Below are 7,031 nucleotides of genomic sequence, written 5' to 3' on the forward strand. Positions count from 1 at the left end.
CGGGGTGGTTACAATGTAGTGTCATGGGGCTCCCAGACTTTTTTTTTAGGTTGGGGAAGTGTCCCCTTGCTCTGTCATTGAAACAGCCTCCGGTCTGGCCGATATACCGGGTGTCCCAGCTAAATGTAACCAAATTTTCAAAAAGGCGAAGTGTCCTAGTCCAGTGAAACCAAATGAGGGTTGTTCATAGTCGCGTGCCCTAGTCTTGAGTATTTTTTTCCTCTTTAAGGTTAATCAATTAGTTAAGTTTAATTAGCTAACTTTTTAATTATTGACTTCAGGAAGAAAGTGTGAATGCAAAATTTTTATATCACCTCGAAAAACCGCTAGTAGTGCTGTTTCCGTAAAGGTACAATTTACGTAACTTCATATAGTGGCCTAAAAAGAAGTCACGTGACCAACTGCTCGCTCATTTCTCGGCCCCAATGTGCACCCAAAGTCTCATCGAGCAGAGAACTTCAGAAAAAAAAACGGATTTTACTCTTTAAGGCGCGCCTTGGGTCATTCAAGTGGCACATTTGTCATGTGGAAGCTTTTTCTTATTGTGCAGGTTATGCTTAAAGGCCGTAAAAAAACTACTTGAAGTAAATATTACTTTGCTGCAAATGTCTCAGTAAGCTGTTTCTCAAAGCGATCTACAACTTTTTCATTGACCTTTTGTTCCTCAAGTCAATAATTAAAAAGTTAGTTAATTAAGCTTAACTAATTATTCAACCTTGAAGAACGAAAAAATACTTGGAAGACCAAATAAATTTGGAAGACCAAATAAACGTCGTAAATATACGATGTAAACACTGTATATAATGTCTGGCGCAGTGAAGGACCAAGAGCACTTAATAAATTCTTGTTGCCAGAAAGGTGTTGCAAGCCTCGGCTCGACCAAAAATTGAAAGTCGATGCGGTAGAAACGTCCGTGGAACGGCCGGAATTCGCTCTCTCCAGTAATGCGCACTTCATTTGTAGGCATGAAGTGGAACGCCAAGATATTTAGGAGGCGCACAAGACCATTCTATTCCAGCGTACAGAGGCGGAGTTGTGCCCGTTGAACCAAACCACAGGCCAGAACTTTTGGAGCGATTCATTTCGGCACCGCAAACGATGCCAAATCGATCTATCGTGGACAACACATTATCTATGCTGCGCTTGTCAATGCAGAAAAATTCAAGATCGTCAGCATATATGTTAGCAATTTGACTTCATTACCCAAAACAGAGAACCCATGGGTGTTACTGTTGCGCAAAGCACTCAGCAAAGAGGTTCCAGGTAAAGAGAAAAAGCAGAGGAGTCATCGAACAGCCTTGCTTCACGGAAGAGCGAATTGGCACAGGATTCGAGAGCCGGCCATTGATGATCAATCGTGTTGAACAGTTGCTGTAGCAAAGTTGCACCCCCTTAAGTACAGCAGAAGCCACGTTTGCTCGCTCTAGAGGTGAAAACAGAAATGAATGGCGAACACGGTCAAATGCTTTCGCAAGGTCGATCTGAAGCAGAGCAAGCTGCTCATGAGAGCTGTGGGAATATTCAAGAATTGTACGCGCAGTGTGAACATTACATTGAATGGAGCGGGCTCTCAAACCGCACGTCTGGTTAGATGCAATTAGTACCGGCGTTGCGAATTACAGGCTATTTGACAAGACTTGAGAAAAAAATTTGTAATCCACATTTGCCAATGTGGATTATAGGCCAATGTAATGGGTCTATAACCTCATACGGAGCGCAGTTTTCCTTCATCAGAAATTTTTAGAATTAGCACTGTGCGGCTTTTTTAAAAAAAACTGAGGAAGGGCTCCTATATCGAGCCCCACAGTCAAGGCCCGTAGCAGGAAAGGAGTGAGAATAGATTTAAAAGCCTTTTAAAATTCGCCTGAATTTCCGTCACGAGCAGGCGTTTTTGCGACAGGTAACTGATCAATTGCTTGTTCCACCTCTTCCTGCGCGAAAGAGTCACTGATAACAGAACAATCGTCCTTTCATAAATTGAATTGAATTGAAATTTATTCCATACCAAAAAGATGCTGCGAGGAGGACAGGAGAAAAGCTGTATGAACAGCTTGAAAAGCCCTGACTCCCCAACACACGGGGCAGGACAGAAGCGTGCGGCAAGAGAACACAGTCGGATATGGCAACATCGTTGTAACAGTAAGTATAAAACAGGCAAGAAGAACTAGAAAATCATATCACAACATTATACAAACAATAAACGCAGTTCTTTTGGTGATATATCTGATATGTCAATGTTAGCATCCTTTATCATGTGATTCAGAAGTGTAGGCAATTTAAATTTTATCATTTGATTTCCATGATTGGTTCTACATTTTGGAGCATACCAGATCTCAGAATGGCGCACATTATAAGCAGAAATGTTTTTCTCTAGCCTTGCTAGGCTAGTGACGGCATCATTATTTTTTATTAAACGGAGTTTATATAAGCGGCACAGTCTGTGATCGTTGATCGATGAAACTTGTATTATGTGGTACTTCTTAAAAAGGCCTGGTGTGTGGAAGCGATATGCAACTTTACAGGCGAGGCGTAAAGCCCTTCTTTGCGAGACAGTAAGTTTGCTAATGTTTCCAGCTGTTGTTGTTGGCCATACAGAAAACGCGTAATATAATAAAGAGGAAAATAAAGATATATATGAGCATGTTAACAGGTATGGGAAAATTGTAGCAGTAACGGCGCATAACGCCAGCTGACCTGGATAGCTTACCAACGATATAGTTTACGTGATCATCCCATGTCATGTTTTCTGAGAAATACACGCCCAGTGATTTAAAGCTCTTTACCACTTCAATTTCAGTGTTATTTAGAAAAAATAGAAGGTCGCTGGACATGTGTGTGTCGGGGGTGATATAAAATAGCCTTCAATTTATTAATGTTTAGCTTTAGGCAGTTAATTTGAGCCCAGGCATTAATGTTGGACAACGTTCTATTCGCTCGGATACCTAGACCAACACACGATTTGCCTGAAAAGAATAAACTTGTGTCGTCAGCATAGATTATATAATGTTCCGTTGCATCAACGCGAACTATCTCGTTAATATAAAGAATGAAAAGAAATGGTCGCAGGATGCTTCCCTGTGGGACACCTGTTTTGACTGACTTTGATGTGGAGTGTTTTCCTTCAATGACGACAAACTGAGTACGGTATTGTAAGTAAGACGTAATTAATTGATGCGAAATGCCTCAATCGCTATAGTGATCGTGGTTTTGAAGGAGAATTTCATGATTAATGAGGTCAAAGGCTTTGGAAAAGTCTAGAAACAGCCAAAGTACCATATTTTTACATTCAAAGTTTTCGAGAAAGAACTCCTTTTGGGCCAGCAGTGCGAGTACCGTAGATTTGTTCCTGCGGAAGCCAAACTGAGCAGACGTTATTAAGTTGTAGCGTTCAGTGAAGGAGGTCATGCGTTTCAGAATTATTTTCTCTAAACCTTTGGAGAATACAGGTGAAACGGATATGGGGCGGTAGTTTGACATGTCATTCCTACTTCCCTTCTTAAATACAACTGTCACTTTTGCTCGCTGCATTTTTTGAGGAAAGCATCCTGTGGACAAACGCATATTAAAAATGTGGGTGAGACAAGGTGCTAATACATCAATGGCAAATTTTACAGGTTTCACTTGAATATCGTCCGCGTCAGCAGCTCTACCATTGCTTAGGGTTAAAAATGTCGCTACAAGCTCACTATTAGCGACTGGGTCTAGAAATATAGTGGGATTACTTCGCTCCTTCATATATCTTAAATCAGGGTTTCTACTGGTAGCACCACCGACTGATAAAAAGAAGTCATTAAATGCGTCAGCTAACTTAGTGCCTTGAAGTTCTATTCCATATTTTACGATTGTGGTTACCGCTTCTGAATCATTACCAAATACAGTGTTTAGTGCCTTTCAAACGTTGTTTGTGCGTCCTTGTGTTGCTTCGGACAGGTTAGAGTAATATTGCTTTTTTGCATTACGAAGGTGTTTTGGGACTAAATTCCTGTATTAAACACTTTGAGGGCTTGAAGGAACTTACTCTCTATAAATGCCTTAAACAACTGGTCCCGTTTTTTAATAAGCTTAAGGCACTCTTTATCCACCCAAGGCTTCCTACTTTTCTTACAAACTCTAAACGTCTTGATAGGAAAACACGCAAGGTATACCTGAGAGAACTTGCTCGTAAATAACTCATACGCTAAGTTAAGATCGCTCACTGCGAACACATCGTTCCAGTTTTCTCTGCTTAAGCAGTCTCTAAAAGCGGAGAGCGTATCAGGAGTAATGCGTCTGTATGGAAATTCTGAGCGCATTCGTGTAGGCGTGTTAATGACTGGACTGACAAACATAAACATACATAACAAACATACATACATACATACTGACAACATAAACATACAGCGCTTGTGCCTGTGTATTCTTCGTGTAGTCCCCGTTTGTTCGCGCTGTTTTTTTGCATTATGTATCACCAACTCGCCCGCTTATCTATCCTGTTGAATAAATATAGGCAAGTGGTCGCTGATATCGTAAATCAAAGTGCCAGCTCTAACAAGGGAAGGATCAATGTTGGTGACAAACAGATAAAAAGTGTTGTTGATTGTGCAGTTATTCGTGTAGGAGACGTTATAAAGTTTTGACAAGAGTGAGAGCTTAATAATGATTCTAGTTCTAATTTAACCCTGCTATTTTGTAACATGTCAGTGTTCAGATCACCACCTAGAATTAATGTTGTAAGACAGGCGTTCGGCTCCCGAACCTTGGGCGGCTGGCGTAAGGAAGAAGAGGACGAAGACAACGGCGCCGATGCTCATGCGTGTGCTCTGATCGCTGCCGCTGGGACTGATCGCTGCCTCAGGACTGAACCGAGGCGTACCGCTAGCCGTTCGCGACGCAGCGCCTTCGAAGACTACACTACACTACACTTGGTGGAGGTGCTGTCTGCTCTCCCCATCGGGATACGCCACGATGTCCAGGCTTCAAGGCTCTACCACGGTGCCCGACCCCCCGGCCCAACCTGTCCAGCCTGCTGGCCCTGCTGTCATCTGTTCTGGTGCCGTCCGTCAGCGCGACCCTACGATCTTTAGCGGCACGGATGACACCGATGTGGAGGACTGGTTGGCCTCCTATGAACGCGTAAGCGCTTCTAACAAGTGGGACGACAGCGTCAAGCTTACCAACGTTATATTTTATTTGAGCGACGTTGCCAATCTATAGTTCCGCAACCACGAGGCGGACATCTCCAGCTGGGCGGATCTTAAAACTAGCCTCACGGAGGTCTTTGGCCGTCCCGCTGTGCGTAAGCTCCGTGCCGAGCAACGCTTGCGCAGCCGGGCACAACAAAGCGGCGAAAATTTTACAAGTTACATCGAAGATGTCGTCGACCTTTGTAAGCGCATCAACGCTTCCATGAGTGAGGCCGACAAGATAAAAAATATTATGAAAGGAATTGATGATGACGCCTTCCAGATGCTCGTGGCCAAAAATCCCCAATCTGTTTCCGACGTGATAGGCCACTGCCAAAGCTTCGATGAGCTGCGCAAACAGCGCCTTTCGACCCGCCGAGCCGGCTTTCAAGAGGCAAATATTTCCAGCTTGACTCTTTCCCAGGACGGTGCTCTGGACCATCAGTCGCTCCTCCAGCACATTAAGCAGTTCGTCCGTGAGGAAGTCGCCCGCCAGCTGTGCTTGTCGACCAGCCTACCTACTCCTGCGCCGCCGCTCACTCCCAACATCTAGCGTGTCATACAGGAGCAGGTCGCCGAGGTACTGCCCTCTCCTCCTCCACCTCCTCAGCAGCCACTGATCACGGCTCCATTAACTTACGCGGATGCTGTGGCGCGACCGCGGCCTTCGCCTGCTGCGCCTGCCTACGGGCCTTCCCATCACCTGTTAGAGCCGCAGCGACGTGCGCCTACCGCTTATCGTCCGGTTGCCCGCCCAAGACCACAGCCGCAGCCTCTCAACCCCTGGCGTACGCAAGACAACCGCCCTATTTGCTACGCCTGCGGAGTCGCTGGCCACGTGGCTCGCTTGTGCCGCAGTCGCGACTATCGTCCGTATATTTATAGGCGTAAGCCGACTTACGATCTATCCCAGACCTCCTCGCCTGTGTCACATGAGCCGCCTCCCGATCCGTCTTCGTCTAGCTACCGTTTCCACTCTCACCGCTCGGCGTCCCCTGGCCGACGTTCCCGCTCTCCGATGCTCCGCCGCCCACCCGCTCCGCAAGCGGAAAACGAACGGCCGCAGTTCCGGAGGCAAGAACTGCGCCGCCAGCGACTCGCTCAAGACCTGTATCCGTGCCCGCCAACATCATCATCGTGTTCGTTGAGGGAGTCGCCGTCGAAGCACTTGTTGCCACTGGCGCAGCCGTTTCTGTTCTTAGCCACACCCTCTGTCGCAGACTCAAAAAAGTGACGACGCCTCTTCCTGCCGTTTCTCTCCGCACCGCCAGCGCTCAGGACATTCGACCATTAGCCGCTTGCACCGCCCGCCTGCTTATCGCGAACGTCCCCAATACAATCGAGTTCATCGTCCTCGCACCGCTCATCTCACGACGTCATCCTTGGTTGGGACTTCCTTTCCACACATCACGCTGTTATTGACTGCGCCCGTGCTCAAATTGAGTTATCGCCATTCCGTGACGCTCCCTTAGATGTGCACGACGCTGCTGTCGCTACTGTGGTCGTCTCAGAGGACACTGACGTTCCGCCTTTTTCTTCAGTGCTCGTGCCTCTTTCTTGTGCTGCTCTCTCCGACGCAACTGTAACATATACGCCCTCTTTACGATGCGCTGACCAGAAATCTGTTTTGCTGCCTCATGCCGTGCTGACAATTATTTGTGGCTCAAGCGCTATTTATGTGTCCAACCCGTTCTCCTGCCCTACCACTTTGCTCCGGGGCCAATCGCTTGGCAGTGTTGCCGTGCTCGATCCCGCCTCAGCCTACCCCCTCGTCGATAGCACGGCCGGACTTCACGTGAGCGCCATTACGCCTGTTCCCATCGCCAATCCGTCCCCTCTCGATGTTTTTCACCGTTCCGTCGACGCCGC

General features: G+C 46.5%; 1 pseudogene; it reads left to right on the top strand.

Moving 5' to 3' along the window:
- The first annotated feature begins 4,944 nt into the window (after positions 1-4,944).
- Positions 4,945-6,396, top strand: LOC149345511 (uncharacterized; annotated as a pseudogene).
- Positions 6,397-7,031: the final 635 nt, after the last annotated feature.

Source organism: Amblyomma mixtum, chromosome 4 (genome assembly GCF_055824585.1).
Source record: "Amblyomma mixtum isolate Tamu chromosome 4, ASM5582458v1, whole genome shotgun sequence".
Classification (NCBI taxonomy): domain Eukaryota; kingdom Metazoa; phylum Arthropoda; class Arachnida; order Ixodida; family Ixodidae; genus Amblyomma; species Amblyomma mixtum.